Here is a 10,283-nt window from a genome sequence, read left to right as displayed (position 1 = left end):
TAGCCTGTGTCTTTTAACAGAGGAGTTGAGACAATTGATATTTAGTGTTATTACTGAAAGATGTATATTGGATACTGCTATTTTAATTTCTTTGTGTTTATGGCCCTATTTTGTGTTTCTATTACTATGCTTTTTTGTTGTTTTCTTTATTTAGCCTTTTGGGTGTACTCATTCCTTTCTTCTGTCTTCTGTGTTGCTTCGAGTATTCTCTGTAGGGCTGGTTTGGTGGACATATATTCTTTCAGCCTATTCAAATCATGAAACATTTTCCCTTCCCTTTTGACCACAGTAGATAGTTTTGCTAAATAAAGTATTCATGCTTGGCATCCATGGTCATTTAGGACTGGGTATACTTTGGTTTAGGCTCTTCTGACTTTCATAGTTTTGCATTAAGAAGTCAGCTGTAATTCTGATGGGTTTTCCTTTATATGAAACCTGTTGTTTTTCTCTAGCAGCTTTGAGTACCTGCTCTTTGTTCTATACATTTAATGTTTTTACTGTGCTATGCCAAGGGGAATTTATGTTCTGATAATGTCTTATTGTTGTTCTATGTTGTGGGAAGCGAGCACGGCCGAGCCAGCCAAAGATGGCGCCCTGGCTGGCTGCCAAACCTCGTGCTGTTTACTTCAACTCTTGGCTGATTGCCAAGGCTCGTGAATCCCGCTTGTTTACCCCAACTCTGAAGTATGGTGAGCCCCAAAACAGGTGCTGCCATCCTGATGATCTTGCTACGTGGCTAATGAGCTGCACTCTGCCTGCCCGCTGCACGTGTGTGTGCCCTGATTGGTCCTGGCCTGGGGGAGGGCTGTTGGAAACGCTATATGAACAGCTGAGGTGTGAGATAAGGGAGAATGTAGTGAGAGAGAATGAAGTGAGAGAGAATGAAGTGAGAGATATAGGAGAACAGAACGAGCAGCATCATAGTGGGTGAGATAATGAAGAGACTATAAGAGAGAATAAAGGAAGAAAAAGAAACAGAAGCTTGAACCTCACCTTGGTGTCTGTGTCGTTTTTCCTCGGCTCTGCTGGACAGAGTCGCGGTTCGCGACAGTATAACTCTTATCTCTGAGAGAAAAGACACTCCTTGAATTGTGAATAGGAGATATGAAGGAGAGGTAAAGGCAAGAACAATTATCATTACAAGTTCTAGACAGGGAACTAGAAAAAGTCCAAACAGGGCAATTTTTTTTCCAATGTTCATATGAGAGTCCATTGGAATTTCTTGAGAAGGGCTTCCAAAAGCATCCCTCTATTGTTTTTTATTTCTTGCTAAAAAGAAAGAAAATGTCAATAGACTTGAACACAATATTATTTTCAGAGCAAACTAGATTTACAATAGAGTCTTGTTTGTGACAAACGTCAACAATGCTAGTTTTACCGAAATTTTACCCTGAGCCCAAGACTGCGCTAACTGCTGTACATAGATTTCCTCAAGCAACATTTATGAAAAACATAAAATAGCTTCCTGCTGTCAAAGTCTAGCTAGCCAAAGCTCTCCAAAATGAAATAAAATTACAAATAGGATACTTTCTCACACTTATAAACAATTCTGAGTTGCATCCATGTCCAACCAGATTTATTCTCCTGTTGAAGAAAATCTCTGGGGCTTTAGTACAACACATAAAGAATTTTAGAGGATGGTGAACAGTAGCAGCCCAAGAAGACGAATCATTCTCTCTGAAACAGACAAGAAAGATGTCTTATTTGCTTTGACCACATCACATTCCTGTGGAGAAGGGTTGCCTTGATCCACCATAAAACTAAGCCATGTGCCACGTGGTCCTGAAGGCAAAAGAGGCTGAAGGAGACACACTTTGGTCTTAAAAGTGCTACAGATGGAGGCCTTGCTTTCATTCATACCTCAGTGACCATAATTCAGTCAAGTTTACTCCATCCAGCAAAGGAGACACAAGAATGAAGTGTCCTATCTACAGAGACAGAGGAAACACCATTTCAGTACAGAGCACTGTCACGGTTACTAACACTTGCTATTCATGACACATATGAGACAGTCTTTAAGTAGAGACTGCTATCAACATTGAAGCCAGCTCTTCCAAAGCAGATAAATCAAACTGAATTTCCTTCTGAGATATTATTTGTTCAAATATTAAGCAAACAACTTATATATATAGTGTGTATGTGTGTATGTTTGTGTGTATGTGTGTATCTTTATATATAGTGTGGCTGAATAGAGTGAAATGTGTCAAAATTAGATAAGACAAAACAAAAATATTTGAAAATACACATGAATGTTTACATGTGTGATTCTACAGTATTTCCCAATAAGTTGTACAACTCTGGGAGATATTTTTTATTAATGCTTACTGTCTTGCATTATTCTTAGGGTTTGACAACAAAACTATTTTAATAAGTATATTATTACACTCCATGTTTAGACCTTCACACAAAGGTGACAAATCTTACTAAGAACAGAATTATACCATATACCTCTTCAATGAAAATTAAGTAGAATATTATTATTTCATAAGAGCATGTCCAAATGATCTTTTCTAGAATCCTCTGGGGTTTCCAGGTTATGTCAAAATCTATCTCGGAAGCTTGAGACAAAACAAAACATCACCACTGGAGACAGATAATTCATCAATATCTTCGTGATTGAGAATTTGAACTCCCAATTTTATACTTAGGCTAAATGAAATGGTTACCCATGCTTCTTTTTTAAAATAACTAAATGATAAACTTATCAAGCAGCTTTCTGACTATGGTCTTGGCACTTTATAGTTATATGAATAGCAGCTTGCACAGGGAAGTCAGAGGATGAGGTATTATGGAGAGGGGCTCTTATTCACAATTCATAAATCAGCCCATAAGGGCAGAAGTTATGTTTAACAGGATGCTGTCAGCTCTATTTCTGCCTCAGGCAGTGAACTCAGGATAAAATGCAGCTTTGTGAAATTGTTTAAATCACTAATCCCATTGCTTTTATTTATAGAGAGATGTGGGGAGACACATGCTGCTTCACACAATGCACTTGGGTCAATCAGAAGAAAAGGCAACAGAGCACTGGACATTGTGTTTACATTCAGAACTATGCTACTATTATGGAACAGTGTCTTGCTAAAGGTCAAAGCTAACCAAGAGCATTATTGGTCTATTAATACTAACCTGGAGATTGATATGCAATTCTGCATTTTGGTTGCCCAAAGTTAAATGAGCCAACAACAATAAAGCAGTCCTGTGGACAATGGAAGTCAAATACTGAACTCCTCCAAAAAAAAAAAAAAATACTACTGTGAAAAGTAATCTTCTAGGTGTTTGAGGAATCTAAAATATAATGTAAATGACCCCCAAAATATGGTGCAGAATCCTCTCTGTGTGGAAAAAGAAAAAGAAAGATGATGCATTTGGCATAATTTTTAAATGGCATTTGCATTTTTAAGAGCTAAAAATATTTTACACTAATGGTTTGTTTTTCAGCTTATAATTATTCGCCTGTTTAAGTTGATGAGAATCTGAAACAGGGTCTTATGAACTAAGGCGTCATAACATATCTAGTGGAGCTTGGTATATCCAGTCATCACAATGGATTCTATCTTTCTTAGCTTACTGCATTGGAGATGCTAGTTCTATGGCTATATCTGAGCTAAGCTCTCGAGAGTACAATCAAGAAAAAAAGTAAGAGTAGCTAAACCTTCTACTGATGGAGCACACACGTGTGAGGTGATAGCGCTAATTCGTGGTTTTGATGGAGTATTTGGCTTCCAAAATTAACCTAGGAAGTAGGCGTCGCTATTACTAACATTTCACAGTTGGGAGAATCGATAAGAGAACCTGAATTTAGGGTTCTAACCCCTGCACCTGAAGCGCCGGTGCTCTGGGTGGTTTTAAAGCATACTCTCCACCTGTCACACTGCATTAAAGTTACATTCCCAACTTTCAGTATCATCCATTTCACTGTTTTAATAGTGCAAAGACAGCTCAGTTCACGTTCCTCTCCTTGTTCCACTCATTCATCACTTTCAGCAACTGATGAATCACTTCAACAGCCAATTCATCAGTCTTCCGAGTAAATGCAAAGGGTGCTTTCCCTTATCGATGCACTGTCGCCATCTAATGGTAGCTCTTTGGAAACGGCAGGCTATTCACCAAAGAATTACCCAGCTTTTTCTTTTTCTCCGTTATTGGAACGGTATTAATCAAATATTTGGAAGCTGCACATGGCTGGAATTTCCAAATGGTATTTAACAAGGATTGACTTTTTTTTATTTTTGATAATTTCATACATGAGTATTGTCTTTGCATTATCTCCAATGTTCCCAGGCCCCTTCCAACTCCTCCCACGTTCTCTGCCCCGAGTCCCTCTCAATATTTTGTCCTCTTCTTTGGTTGTAGTTATTACATATACATGCATACATTTATAAATACATACACATACAAATACACACACATATGTATGCATACATAATGCGTATTTAATAGTGTTCGTGTGTATCAGTGCACTTGTGTTTAGGGCTGCCCACTTCGATTAGATAGCCTATCATGAAGTTTCTTCCATTCTCAGCATCCAGATTCTCTGTAGCTCTTCACCTTGAGATGGCACCCTGCGAAATTTTCCCCATCCACCTTGACATGTCAACTGGTTTCGTCATTATGCAGATCTTGTACTATCATACTGTAGTGATTTCACTGGTATAACTTTCCTATCATGTTTAGAATGCGTTAACTAGTAGCAGCTGTCTTGTCCCTCTGACTCTTCCTTTTTTTTGCCATCTTTTCCATGATGTTACCTGAGCCTTAGGTGTAAAGGTTGCATTTCTGCCAAGGGAGAAAAACCACTGATCCTACTTAGCTGTAATGGCTATGAGTCACAGTAAATTATATCCACTTTTGTATTAGTGGTGCTTTTATTTTGGGGATAACCAACAGCTCTGTAATTGGACTTACGGCTCACTCAAACGGTGGGAATTCATGTGTGATATAATGAACACGGCCAAGTACACATGGCTGGGGAGGTCACAGACCCCAGAGACCCTAGAGAAAAACCTGCTCTGCCACTTCCCTACACCAACTTTATTTCTTACTGTACACATCCTTATAGTTACAGACAAGTGTACCTCTCATCACTCATCAAAGAAGTAACCAAGTATTTCTGAACAGTTTTCATACACAATCACTAAGGAATTTAGAAAAGAGAAGTTCCTAAAAATGCAGTTATTGTAAGAAACTTGTGGTAATGACCTGTGTGAATAATATCTCGAGAAAGTTTTAGGAGATTCTTTTGTGAAAAAGTTTTAAAATGCCCTCAATTTGTGAAAAATCAGCATAACATTAGTATAAAATTTGTAACTAAGGGACTGGGGAGAGGATTCAATGAGTGAGAGTGCTTTATGTGCAACTATAAGGCCCCAAGTTCAAACCCACAGGCCCCAGGTGAAATCGGGGCCTGGCCATGAGCGCAGTTTTGTCAGCGTTTCCATCAGGAGACAGGCAGATGCTAGACACTCCCTAACGTTTGGCTACTCTTGCCAGCCAAGCAAGAGCGAGCTTCAGGTTCCATTTTAAAGGAATAGGGTGGAGAGCAGCGAGCGATAGAAGACACTGCCCTGCCGTCTTCCTCTGTCCTCAGTATGCCAGAGAACTGGTGACATCCTCACACACAGGCATACACCACACACAAACACAGAAGACACACACAAAGGAAGAAAAGAAGTCATAGTGTGACCAACTTTTATTTACTGCAGAATAAATATTAACTAGAGAAATAAGCAGCTTTCCATAGACATCGAGAGCTTGGATAAGCATATACTTGTCCCTGCTTTATCTTGTTTCTGCTGTGTTCCAGCCCATCTGACTTTACGTTGGTCACTTACTTCCACCTAATTCGAAAGGCTTTTATTCTTCTGGATTCATGGCATAAACATTTAGAACTTTGTTTCCAAGAGTTTTTAACATATATTTTTATTTATTTATTATTTTTATTTTATGTGTATGGGTGTATTGCCTGCGTGTATGTGAGTGCAACCATGTCGTGCAGTGCCACAGAGGTCAGAAGAGGGCTTCAGATTCCGCTGGAACTGGAGTTAAGGACAGTTCGTAGCCACCATGTGGGTGCTGGTAATTGAACCCCAGTCCTCTGCAAGAGAAGTCAGTGCTCTTAACCACTGAGCCATCTCTCCAGCCCTCCAAGTATTTTTTTAAAATCCATTTCCTTTGTCATTTTTGACATGAGGTTTGAATATATGTAAAAACATATATGGCCTGAGAGGTATGTTAGGTCTTGGTTGTTAGCCTAAGCCTTTAACAGCTGAGCTATCCCTTCAGCCCAAATAAGTGTTAGGTCTTATGCAGCCATTTCAAGTTTATTTCAACATCTGTCATCTATTAACATATAATAATGATCTTTAGTGTTGGATGATCTACATAGTCATGTTTTTCCAAATACAAAATTTGTCACTGTTAATTGCTTTCTTATAGTCATGCAACTGAATTCCACTTTCTAGTGATGGACACTGCAGGCTGCAATTCAGACCTTCCAAGCAAGATGTGCCTACTATTGCAGTAGTGGTACTCCTGTCACAGGTTAACAAGCCATTTTCTGATTGGACTTCAGTCCCGCTCTACAGGAGGGAATTTCATGCTTGTTAATGAAATCCTGGCCAAAAGCCCATGGCTGAGGAGGTCATAGGCCATAGGGTAGAACCCCAGCTATTATTATTTTGTTAAATGGTCATACCATCAATTGCCCTCTAAATATTTATGCTTATACCCATAAATCTGGGCTGCTCTCAACCTTGTTCAGAGAAACTTCTTTTTGCAGTGGACAGCAGTCAATGGAAATATGGTCTGCATGGTAACAGTAAGAGATAGCGTGCTCAGCCCTAAACAAGACATCTACATTATCCCCACCAACACCACGGCTCATGGAACATCAGGGAAATGAAAGGGGGGAGAACATAAGAGCCAGCGCATAGGGAGGAGTGCTGTGAAATGCTGTCTTCTGGACATGACCTGTACAAGATCACACTAGCCAAAATCCAGGCTCCACCTCCTTATGAGGAGAGGAGCTATTGGCAGTTGACAGTTGTTGAGGGAGGGAGGATCACACTTTACTGAAGATGTGACCACCAGGAGTTTTCCTATGCTCCAGTGAATGGTCCCAGACTCTGCACATAAGAACAGCACTAAGTGGACTTATGATTCCTCATAATTTCTATGACGAATTCATTCATGCTGTGTTTTTACTTGCTGGATGGATGCGTCTTCAAAAATCAAACTATGAATGATCTCACAGAATCTGTATGCTCTTTTAATGAAGTGGAGGACAGTTTACTGACCAGGAAGCGTTTTCCCTGCTGGCTAGCTTTCATAGTGTCAGAAGGTGATATGTAGGCTGCTGAGGCAAAAAAAGTCATCAACAGTCTTACCCAGCTGTGAACTCTATGACCTATATGATTGGTGTAGAAAGATATGCCCATATGTGGAATAGTGGTGGAAATCTTATGATTGCTATGAATGTCACAGTTGCATTCTGATTAGATTGAAGGCCCACTCTGTGGGAGGAAATGCATATCTGGTCTGTAAATCTGGTGAAGAGCTTATGGGCCCTGGGGTTGAACCTAGTACTATTATTCTGCTAAGTGGACATAGTATTAAACTACCCTCTAAATTTGTTTCTCTATACCCATAGATTAGTACAGCTCTCAGATTTCATCAGAAACAATTCTTTGTACAGTAGACAGTGGTTAACACAGAAACTCATCCAATCAAAGTGCAGAGATAAGTGCCTGTGGAGTGCTCAGCCACAGATTCGACATCTATGTCACAATCCCTGCCCCCAACACTCGGAACCATCACAGAAGAAGGGGTGGAAAGATTGTAAGAGCCAGAGAACTGGAAAGACTTGAGCCAAATAGCATTTTCTGGATGTGATGCAACAGCTGGACTCATGAACTCACAGCAGCTGTAGTTGCCTGCACAAGATCTGCACAAGATCAAGCCAGTCAACATTCCAGCATGGACAGGGTAGGGGCTCACAAGCTCCCACTCCTAATTGAGGGGCTATTGATGCTGATGGCTTATGGGAGAGGGAGAGTCAGTTTTCTTTAAGGTTGTGGCCCCTGGTAGGGTACCCCATTAGAGTGGTATATAGCATGAACATATGGGTGCACAAATTGGACTTGATTTGCTAATTAAAAAGAAAAAAAAGACACGAAGTTGAGATGGGGTAGGGTGTGGGGAGGAGGTGGATGGATCTGAAAAGAGTTATGGTGGGGAGGGGTGGTAAATGTCATCCAAACACATGGTATAGAATTCTCTAAAAATTAATAAAAATTATTATCTTTTATAAAGCAGCTCTAATGCTGGTTACTGTCAGAATGTCTCCAACTGAAAGTTACAGAAGCCACCCACAGATTGATAAAGGAAATTTAATAGTTTGTTTATCTTATAGGAAGACTATAGGTGGTGCCCCTATACACTACTTCCAACCCTAGGTCTTGTCTAAGGCTATAAAATGGACCTGGCTCCATAATTCAGCTCTGAGGAAAACTATGATTACATGCACCACCCAAGGTTAAAATAAGAAAGTGTCATGGTTAAAACAAATCTTTTTCTTTTTGTTTTTATTTTTCTAAAAAGTTTGATAGTTTCATACACATATGTAATGATTTTTAAATGTTTAAAATGTTTAAAAATGTCTGCATCCTATATCCTCCTCCCTCTTCCACTGAAACCTTCTTCTAATGCATTTATTTTTAAGTTATAGATCAACACAGGAAAACATTATTTTCAGCAATGAGCTCTTTCATGGACTAACTTATATAGGCTAAGTGAAAAATCAAAGGTCATAAATTCAAATTTCAACATCTTTTTAACACAACATTCTCTCTATATATATTATGTGAATATAGTCTCCAGTGCTGATTTACATATATTAAGCATTATAAAATGTTTGAGATTTAAAATAAAAAATCTGTCAGAATTTATCTCTAACCTAAGAAGACCAAGAAGATTTTTGGTGGTTGTTTGTAATGACCATTTTTCTTCTTCATTAAGTCTACAAAAAGAATATGCACTGTATAATATGTCTCGCTAACAGCATGTGTGGTTAAATGTATTTTCCTCCACTACTTTCATCTCATGCGCTGTAGAAAAACGAACTGTGGCACTATTTAGTACCCTCCTGCCATCAGAAAGCACTAAAAGTAAATTCCTGTTACATGCGAATAATGATGCATCTCACCTCATTTTAATTTCAGTAACTGAGTGGGGAAACAGGAAAGATCTATTGAAAGGACCATTGCTGGTCAAGCACTAATGAGAAAATCTCTGAGCCACTGCTGTCATGGTAACAGGCATTATCAAAGTCTGATTAGTATGCCCAGTAACCACGGAAGTGATAGGCTACACTTCTAATTGTGTTGTCTCTGCTTGCAAGACGGCTCTGCTTTTCTTCGAGGTGAGAAGGTGGTACAGCTCCGTTGATCAGATAAGGGATGTATGACATGTTCATAAATTAAGTTCAAGCAGCTTAGTACTAAGGATAAATTAAACTTTGGGAAGGTTTACAAAAATTAAAATGAAAAAAGCAGGCTTCCTTCTATCTTGTCATTGACTTTCCTGATTTCTGAATAAGGTTATTTATTTTTTCAATGTCATTTCACAGATGGCTAAAATAAAAGGAACTTACTGAAAAAATGAAAATGAAATCAATAAGGAATCTTCTTAAGGAAGAAACTTCCAAATAGAATAGTTTAGTAATGAACCCAAGAACTTCAGGTTTCCGAAACTGATCAGGTCACAGAATTAGAAGAGGCGGAGCTAAGAGTAGTTGCAATTGTTGGAAATAAAAACAAATAACAGAAACTAGTCAGCCTTGGTGGTAGAAGTTGCCAGGTCTTGTGTCCAGACCTTTGTGCCACCAGTAGTGTGCCTGTGCTTAGCAATGCTCACCCTTCCATGCCCTGACTCATGACTTCAGGGAATTCTGAAATACATTAAGATCTGCTCTGTTCTCTTTAATATCTTGAGTGCCATTGAATTTTAAAAGAAATTGATTACTGACTTCTGGTCCTTTTAGGCAAGGTTAACAGAGACAAAGTATATACTGACATGCATTCCTGACTGGAATTCCATGTGCCTTCTCAGAGCTGCTGCACATTAAGAGCATTAATTATCCTTGGCCTGGGATGCTTGTGAGTCTTGTTAACTGCATTCGTATGTAGACCAAGTTCGTGTACCAGTGTCAAAAGCAGTCAATTCACAGTCACTGCATAATGAAAGTGTAATGGCACATTTATCTAGACCTTTCTACATTTTGAGAA

General features: G+C 39.1%; 1 protein-coding gene across 1 annotated transcript in view; it reads right to left on the bottom strand.

Moving 5' to 3' along the window:
* LOC103744491 (sperm-associated antigen 16 protein) overlaps window positions 1-10,283 on the bottom strand; it is a 619,142-nt gene that overhangs the window by 148,745 nt on the left and 460,114 nt on the right. The gene's annotated exons all lie outside the window — the stretch shown is intronic.

Source organism: Nannospalax galili, unplaced genomic scaffold (genome assembly GCF_000622305.1).
Source record: "Nannospalax galili isolate Female #2095 unplaced genomic scaffold, S.galili_v1.0 scaffold281, whole genome shotgun sequence".
Lineage (NCBI taxonomy): Eukaryota > Metazoa > Chordata > Mammalia > Rodentia > Spalacidae > Nannospalax > Nannospalax galili.
Note: the sequence above shows the minus strand (reverse complement) of the source record. Positions and strands in the feature narration are given on the sequence as shown.